Genomic DNA, 9375 nt, shown 5'->3' on the forward strand with positions numbered 1-9375 from the left:
CCGCCGCCGCCGCCGCGCTCCTTCCCGCCCCGCCCCGCCACTGCGCAGGCGCCGCGCCGGCCCCGCCTCCGCGCAGCCGCCGTGGCGCCCGGCCGCGCCCTCCCCGCGTGCGCGCACTCGGCGCCTGCGCGCTGGCGGGCCCCGGCGGGCGCGGGCCGCTCGGCGTCCGGGCGGCTCCGCGGGCCTCGCCTACGCTGCCGCCGCCGCCGCCGCCGCCGGGACCCAGCGCGCGCGGGAGCCGCCGGCGGCGCCGACCGGAAGAAGCCGAGAGGCCGCGGAAGGCCGGCGGCGGGCGGGGGTGCGGGGGTGCGGGACGGGCCCCTCCCCCCGCCTCTGCGCCCCGGCGCCGCCTCCGCGCCCGCCACCTCCCCCCGCCGGGGTCCCGGGGCCGGGGCCGAGCCTCCTGCGGGGTCCCGGGGCCGGCGGGGCAGAGGCCCGCGCACCTGGACGCGGCGCCCGGGGGGTCCGAGGCAGCCCTCCCCCCCCCGCCGCCCGCTTTCCAGGCCCAGAGTAAGTTTCTGCCGGCCCGCCCTTGGCTCCGAACCCCACAGCCCCGCTGCCGAGCCCCTACGGAGCGGGAGATGTTTGTCCGCCTCTGTTTGTTTTTGAGTTTTCTGTTGGGGGGACACGCCCCCCGAGTGCTCATTCATTCAGGGTGTACTCCCGGCTCTGTGCTCGGGGATCCTCCTGGAGCGCCTGAGCCGCTGTACTCGCTCATCGCCACCTTTCCCCCCGCCCCGCCCCTGTTCTGTCCGATTTCCTGATTTGGGGTCGGGGGGCACACCCGGTGCTGGACGATCAGGGGACCCCTGGACCTGGGCCTTCTGCTCCCAGCCCTCTGAGCTCTCTGCGGCCCCCAGGACTGCAGATTGGGTGTGGTGAGAAGGGGTTAGAGGTGTCCACTTCATTCCCACCGCCACCCCCGTTAGATGTGTAGGCACCCTGCTCTAGATGGAACCCTGATCCACTTCGAGTCAAGCGCCTTAACCCGCTCCTGCCCAGAACTGCGGATTTTTCATGACAGCCCCACCCCTTTCCCGTCCGTGACCTGTTGGATAGATGTACTTGTTCCTTTAGTCTGGCCTTTATTAAAAGTAACGCACATGACTTCATAGGGGGGTGGACCGACAGCGGCTCACCAAAAAGTCCAAGGGAGCATTTTTCCTTCAGCCCGCCTCCTGCAACCTCCAAGGTAACCAGGTAACCGAGTTTGGATTTTTAGGAGGGAGGGAGGGAGTGTGTGTGGGCATCAAGGCACACGCTGGACCAAAATTTTCCACCCCTTCCTTAGATTTTTTTTGGATACCTCCAAATGTTTTTTAGAATGTCAGGAATAAATAAGTGGAGTCCTCGGAGTGCAAGCCACATCAATGCATGTTGCCTTTTCGCTAACACTATAGTAGACATTTTATCACTTAGCAGCTGCATAGTATCTTGGCCATCGTATGGTTGTACTATAATTTAAGCAGTGCTGTTGATAGGCATTCGTGTTGTTTATAATTAGTTATTATAAATAGTGCTGCAGGAAGGATTCTTGAGCAGCACAGGGAGTGTCTGACTCAAGCTTGGAGTTGCTTTTCCAGGAACTGAAGGAACTCGCCCGGGGAAGGTGCTGCTCGCAGCATAGTAGAAAAGCCCCCTTTTCTGGGGCTGGAGCAGTGGCACAGCGGGCAGGGAGTTTGCCTTGCAGGGATCATTCCTGAGCGCATGAGCCAGGAGTAACCCCTGTGCATCGCCGGGTGTGACCGAAAAAAAGCAAAAAAAAAAAAAAGAAAAGCACCATTTGGGGCCTGGGCAGTAGGGGACGGGGATGGAGATCCCCTTTGCTCCTGCAGACTGGGCATCTGTCAGGGAAGAAGGAAGCATTAGGGTAGCGCCAGCAGGCCACCCCACCCTGACGTGCCCTGGGACAGGAGCTCAGCTCAGCCCCTCTGGACTCAAGACACTTGGGTTAGGGGCTGGAAAAAGAGTACAGCTTTTGGGGCTGGAGTGATAGCACAGCGGGTAGGGCGTTTGCCTTGCACTTGGCCGACCCGGGTTCGATTCCCAGCATCCCATATAGTCCCCTGAGCACCGCCAGGAGTAGTTCCTGAGTGCAAAGCCAGGAGTGACCCCTGTGCATCGCCAAGTGTGACCCAAAAAGCAAAAAAAAAAAAAAAAAAGTACAGCTTGCTTTGCACGTGGCCAACCCGGGTTCGATCCCTGCCTCCCATATGGTCCCCAAGCGTGGCCTGAAATGATCCCAGACCTCCACGGGGAGTGGCCCCCCCCCAAAAAAAAAAAAACAGAAAGTGAAAATAAGGAGACGGGTGAATGCCTGCTTGAAATCCTGGCTCCCGCCCATCAAGGCTCTTAAGATTTTGGATAAATCACAAAATTCTCAAGGGCTACTCCCAGCTTTGTGTTCAGAAGTCACTCCCGGTGGGCTCAGGGGACAATCTAGGATCCCAGGGATGGAACCCGGGTAGGTCACACGCGAGGCAAGACGCCTACCCCTCTGTGCTATGGCTCTGAACACTTCATTCCCCGCAGAGCAGTTGTGTGGATCCCAGACACGTCAGGTACCTGGCACACGTAGACAGGTGATGACCAGTAGCAGGGGGATTCGTTTTGCAGATTCATCTTAGAGCCAGTTCTCTCGCCGTTCACGGCTACCTCCTCCTGCTGGGGCTGCGGGAAGCTTTCCAGAACAGAGCAGAACTGTCAGCTGTGAAGTCCTGACCTCCTGTGTTGCCTAGAAATCACGAATTTCCTCATTTACTGGATAACTAGTGAGTGCTTGCTGGTTAGTCTGAGCGCCCCACTGCCGCATAGAGTCTCTACCCTCAGACACTTACAAGCCCCTTTAGAGGTGAGACGGGGCAGGGAGGGAGCTGGAGTGATAGCGCAGTGGGTAGGGCACTTGCCTTGCACGTGGCTGACCCCAGTTCGAATCCCAGCATCCCATATGGTCCCCTGAGCACCGTCAGGAGTGATTCCTGAGTGCAGAGCCAGGAGTGACCCCTGTGCATCTCCGGGTGTGACCCAAAAAGAAAAGAAAAAAAGACATTAGAGGTGAGACGGTCCTAGGAGGAATTAGAAATACAAGGTAGGGGGGCCGGAGCGATAGCACAGTGGGTAGGGCGTTTGCCTTGCACGCGGCCGACCCAGGTTCGATCCCTGGCATCCCATATGGTCCCCCAAGCACTGCCAGCAGTAATTCCTGAGTGCAAAAGCCAGGAGTAACCCCTGAGCATCGCTGGGTGTGACCCAAAAAAGCAAAAAAAAAAAAAGAAATACAAGGTAGGGGCTGCAGAGAGTGCTCTGAAGGCTGGGGCAAGCATGTGGGAGTTCTGGAAGCAATCCCCGGCACCACACAGCCCTCAGAGCACCCACCCCTATCCCACAGGGCAGTAAGTCAGGAGTAGCCCCTTAACACTGCCTGGTGGGGCTCCCCACTGAAAATACCATGTTCTTTCTTATGGTGGGGGGTGGGGCGGGTTCTGGGACCACACCTGGCAGGGCGTGGAGCGACCACGTGGGACGCCAGGAATTGAACCTGGGTCGGCCAACATCAAGGCAAGCACCCTCCCCGCTGTACTAGCACTCGGGCCCATGATTTTAAAAAAGCTGCTCGAACACACGGCATCCTTCAGAGGAGTATCGCGCTCGGAATGACAGGGAAGAGATTTCATCAGGAGGATTTCTTCATTTCAGGCACTGGAATTTAGAGAGCCCTGAGTGATGGGTGTATTTAGACACCCGCTGTCACAGCTTGTGAGAATCATCAAATTTGGGCGTTGAGGGGGAATTCCCTACAGGCCGGGGCTTGTGCCTTCAGCCCAAAGTGAAACTGAGCGCGCGTCTCTTCCAGAAACACGTCTACATTTATTTAAACTACAGATCGGTGACGGAGCTATGTAGTGGATTAGAGATGAAATAAAATAGATTATGCGTAACGTAAATTCTATGTGCATTTTATTCTAACTCCATTTTATATACAAACCCAATCTATTCAGCCAAGTGTGGATCAGGTATGAGTACAATGGTAGTTTGGCTTGGGGTGGTTGCACTGTTGTGTCTGTACTGAATGTTCAGACACTATAATGTACAAGAGGGGCCAGAGTGACAGTACAGTGATTGGGGGCCTTGCACATGACCTGGATCTAGTCACATGGTCCCCTGAGCACAGAGCCAGGACTAAGCCCTGAGCACTGCCATTTGGGGTTTGATTTTTTTTTTTTTTGGCACCCAAACACTAAGGAGAAAAAGGAATGTGTGTACGTGTGTGTGTGTGTGTATAATGTACAACTACACAGCATCTGCACTGTATTAGATATGAGTAGTCTAGAGATACATGAAATAGATCATTGTATGAACCCCCTTGTAAGGAACAAGAGCATCCAGAATTTCAGATCAACCGTGATTGGGGAACCAGGATTGCCATACAGACAGAAGCTTGCGTGACCTGTGAGCAGAGCAGTTGCCTTGCACATGTGAGGTTCTGTGTTCGATTGCTGGCACCCCTTCACCACCACCCCCCAAGAAATAAACAGCATGATGTATCTAGCAATTCGAGTGGTTCTCTGATTGAATGATTGTATGCCTACGAGGTGCCAGGCGCCATCCCGAGCACTGCTGTTCCATCGACCGGTGTGGAACCTTTTATTGTTGGTTTTGGGGGCCACACCCGACAATGCTCAGGGGTTCTTCCTGGCTCTGCACTCAGGAATCGCTCCTGGCAGTGCTCAGGAGACCATATGGGATGCCAGGGATGGGAGGGAACTCAAGTCAGCCCCGTGCCGAGCAGGCGCCCTACCCGCCGTATCTCTCTCCTGCCCCAGCTCTCACTCTCGCCGCAGGGACCGGGGTTTCACACATGCCTGGCGGGGGTGCCGGACATGTTTAGCTCTGGTGTTTGTGGAGTCACACATCACACTGCAGCATTCACGTCCTTGGCCACCGCACTCAGGGTTCACACCCTCAGAGGTCATGCTTCCTGCCTGTGCTTGGCGCTCGGACATTTTGAGGTTTCTGCTTTTCTGTTTGGGGGCCACAGCAGGCTGTGCTCAGGGCTTGCTTCTGGCTCTGCACTCAGACATCAGTCCTGGCGCGCTCAGGGGCCCATGGGAATGCGCAGGGTCGAGCCTGGCCGAGCATCTTGACTGCCGTACTATGTCTCGTCCCGGGGTGAAGGGAAACTCCTAGTCGATCTTGGGGACCATACGGTTCTGGGGATCGAATCCAAGACTCCCCCATACCTTTTGAGCTATTTTCCTGGCCCCAGGACCCCCTTATTTTTTTTTCTTTTTGGGTCACACCCAGCAATGCTCAGGGGTTACTCCTGGCTCTGCACTCAGGAATTACTCCTGGCGGTGCTCAGGGGACCCTATGGGATGTTGGAAATCGAACCCAGGTTGGCCAAGTACAAGGCAAACGCCCTCCCCTCTGTGTTATTGCTCCAGCCCCATTGGGACCCCTTTTTGGGTTAATTTGCTGTGGTGCAGCTGGGACGCTTGTGGTGCAGGGGGGGGGTAGGAGGGGGGATTGCAAAGGAGACGTCCACCTCTCCAGCAGAGCTGCCAAAATTGGTTTCTATGCGGGCGAGATGCCAGGGATTCGGTTTTCAGGTATTTTTCCTTACAGTGCCATGGAGCTCACACATGCAAGGCTGTAAGTGCTCACGCTGCTCCCCCAGCCGGACACGGGGGATTTGAAGTCCTGATCGTACACTTGCAGGGGGGGGTGCTCTGGGCTGACAGCTACCTTCTGGCCCCTGCCCGCGTCTTGAGTTAGTCTAACGCAGCATTCTGCGACCGTTCCCCCAGCAGACCAGCACTTGTCCTGCATACCAGTCTGAGGCCGACAGAACTAAGGCGGCAGACCAGTGGTTTTCAACCTTTCCCCACTTGTGGGCTGGCACCGGTCCATGGGCTGACGGTTGGAGACTGCTGGTCTAATACCCGTGGGCTGACGGTTGAAGACTGCTGGTCTAATACCTGCCCGTCATGGTACCACATCCTCCCCCTATACCCTCTGTACACCCCCGGCCCCGTTACTTTTTCTCCTCCAGCAAGTACTTTCCCGCTTATGCTACCGGGATGTAAGCACCAAGAAAGCGGTGCTTTAGTTCCACTCTCTGATAAATCTCCAGCTCCTACGTCAGAGGCCGGTATATAGTAAGATTTTTTTTAAATTTATTTTGGGACCATACCCAGCAATGCTCGGGGGTTACCACTGGCCGTGTTTGCGGAACAATATGGGATGCCGAGGATCAAACCCAGATCATTTGTGTATGTCAAACGTCCTACCCGCTGTACTAATGCTCCGTCCCCAGCCCTCAGATACTTGTTGAAGGAAGGATGATGTTTCAGGTTTCATCCGCAGGGCACAAAGGAATAGTGCAGCCAGAAATAAATACACAAATACCACAGGCAGGCGTGTGTGTGAGACCCCCCAGTCTTCTCATCAGCAGCAACAACAATGAAAGGATGGGGATTTAAAGTTCGGATGGGAGCTGGGTAGGGCGTTTGCCTTGCACGCCGCCAACCCAGGTTCGATTCCCAGCATCCCATAGGGTCCTCTGAGCACCGCCAGGGGTAATTTCTGAGTGCAGAGCCAGGAGTAACCCCTGTGCATCGCCAGGTGTGACCCAAAAAGCAAAAATAAATAAAATAAAGTTCAGATGGCTGGAGAGACGGAACTGGGTAAGGCGCTGGCTTTGCCTGCAGCTGACCCAGGTTTGATTCCCCAAGCCCCACCAAGAATGATCCCGGAGCACAAAACCAGGAGTCAGTCCCGAGCACATCCAAGTGTGCCCCCAAACTGCACCCCCCCTGCCAAAAAAAAAAAATGGCAGTTCTTTCCATTAAGAGGAAAAGAGCAGTGGGGTTGATTTTTGAAGTCAGGATTCAAATTGGCACTGAAGATCCGTTCAGGGACCGCACATGAACTTGGGTAGAAGAGAACTGGGAGTAAGGTGTGGTCCGAGGGGAGGGTAACTGCAAGCACAGCCCAGGAGCTGCTGGCGGTTCCAGCAGGGTAACAGCCAGATTACAGACACAGCATGAGCGAGATGGCGAGGTCAGGACAAGATGGGAGGGGCAACATAAGTACCAAGTGGGAGGAGACCAGAGAGATGTTACAGCGGGCAAGGTACTTGCCTTGCATGCGGCCAACCTTGGTGCAATCCCCGTCATCCCATACAGTACAGAGTGATCCCTGAGTGCAGAGCCAGGAGTAGCCATAAGGGTGGCCCAAAAACAAATAACCGAGGGGACAGGTAAACCAAAGGATGGGGATTCACCGTCTCACGTGACAGTTCCAGAGGGATGAAACTAAGGAAACAGGGGCCGGAGCGATAGCACAGCGGGTAGGGCGTTTGCCTTGCATGCGGCCGACCCGGGTTCGATCCCCGGCATCCCATATGGTCCCCCAAGCACCGCCAGGAGTAATTCCTGAGTGCAAAGCCAGGAGTAACCCCTGAGCATTGCTGGGTGTGACCCAAAAAGCAAAAAAAGAAAAGAAACTAAGGAAACAGTCTCCCAAGGGGAATGGAAATTAGCCCTTCGTCCCAAATGATTTGGCCGTGAGTCTGCCCTTAGCTCTCAGAGGAAAGGAACATTTTATCTTTGACTGTAGGGACCACCATGGGATCCCCAGGGACCTAGCACAAGGCAGGCACTTGGTGTCCGCTGCCACCCAGGGGACAGAAGGCATCAGCAAGGGCATTAGAAATAGCTTTGCTGAATGCCCTGTGAGGCTCTCTGTGGGACGCAGGCCAGACCGGCGCTGTCACTGCAAGTCAGGGTCAGCCTCCCCTTCTCCCTCCAAACCTGTCTTTGGAGTGGTGTTCAGGTTGGGGTCTGAGGAGTCCTAAGCCCCTTAAAGTAGGTCTGAAGTCAAGCACTTTCATGCTACTAAGAAATCGCCTTTTTCTCTTGTTTGCTTTGGAATGTGCAGTTTTCCAGAGCCAAGGTGACTGGTGTCATCCGACTAGATTGATTGCAGGGGCAGAGAACCCAGACAATAATGAGACTTGCACAAATGTAAGACAATTCCTCACCGACGGTTACGGATGCGAGTGTGTGATGGATTTATTTTTCAACGAGCTAATAAAACTTCTTAAGCTAATCAGTTTTTATATGTAAATGGCAACTACCAATTAGATAAGATACACAAACGCAGGCTGGGAAGATAAATACAGGACTCGGGATCCACAGTGAGTCTGTTCCTAGAGACCCCACACAGCTGGCTGTGGACCTAGTGACCCCTGAACTCACAGGGTGGGGCTGGTGGTCCCCAGCACCCGAGAGCCCAACCTGCATCACCTCCTCAGGCTTCACCTTCAATCATGTGGCCTAGTTGGCTAAGTCCCACTGGAGGCTTTCTGAGCACTGTTTAGGAGCGTCCGCTTAAAAAGATACACCCGTGCAAAAGCTCTGTGGAATCCTCAGTATTTCAAAGTAGAAAGAGGTCCTAGGGGCAGGAGAGAGAAAGCAGTGGGTAAGCCACTTGCCCTGCGTGCACCTAAGTGGGATTCGATCCCCGGCATCCCAAACAGTCCTCCAAGCACTACCAGGAGTGAGCCCTGAGCACGGCTGGGTGTGCACCCCCATACCCTAAGTAAAGAGGTTCTAAGTGCCTGCATACACACAGGTCCCAGGGCCCCTGTAGCAGCGGTCAGCAGGAATTAGGGGTGAATAAAGTCTTGTGACCTGAAAAATAAAGAGGTCCCGAGGCCAGGAGGTTTAAGAAACTCTGGATTCACTGCTCTGTGCCTCAGTTTGCAAGCTGGATGATAAGAGGCGTGTGAAGAAGTTGCTGTTTCATCTCCTGGTACAAAGGCTCAGCTGGGTAGGATGTTCTCTTCCCGGAGTCCCTGTGCCCAGGCTGCCTTCTCAGCTGGGACATCTCAGAAGAGCATCCCTGCATCCCACTGGCAGCTGCTGGGCCCTCCCCAGGTAAGAGCCCTGGACCGGTTTTTCCCGTTTCTGGAGCTGTCCTACTCAGGCAAGCCGCAGGGACCCTCCTCAGGGCTGAAGGGCAAGTCAGCTGCCACGGACCCCAGATGGAACCACCTCATCTCCACTGAGCCACCTGCCAGGTACTAACTGTCCTCGGTTTGGTGTTGGGGTAGCTACTCCTGGCTTGGCGCTCTGGGGTCACCCCCACCTCCTCACTTGGTGGTGCTGGGGCTGGATGCCAGGGGGCTCCTGCGGAGAGCCTGCACTCCATTTGGGATGGTCACCCCACAGTGAGGGTCCTAGGATGGCGCTGGGACTCGAGGGCAGAGGATCTAGAAACGGGGGTTACCCCCACGCCTGCCAACTGGCTCCCTGCCCTGAGAGGTGCTCCTCTCCATTCCCACCGCCACGTCATCACTTCAAGCCTCCC

The 9375-nt window shown here is 55.5% G+C and overlaps 1 long non-coding RNA gene across 2 annotated transcripts; it reads left to right on the forward strand.

Moving 5' to 3' along the window:
* Positions 1-185: 185 nt before the first annotated feature.
* LOC129407097 (uncharacterized) lies at positions 186-4627 on the forward strand. 2 transcript variants are annotated; one of them, XR_008631424.1, is made up of 4 exons: positions 186-510; positions 1116-1200; positions 2617-3088; positions 3283-4627. It is a non-coding gene; the product is annotated as an uncharacterized LOC129407097 (long non-coding RNA). The 2 variants fall into 2 exon arrangements; XR_008631423.1 differs by having other exon boundaries at positions 2617-4627.
* The last annotated feature ends 4748 nt before the right edge of the window (positions 4628-9375 follow it).

Source organism: Sorex araneus, chromosome 9, assembly GCF_027595985.1.
Source record: "Sorex araneus isolate mSorAra2 chromosome 9, mSorAra2.pri, whole genome shotgun sequence".
Classification (NCBI taxonomy): Eukaryota; Metazoa; Chordata; class Mammalia; order Eulipotyphla; family Soricidae; genus Sorex; species Sorex araneus.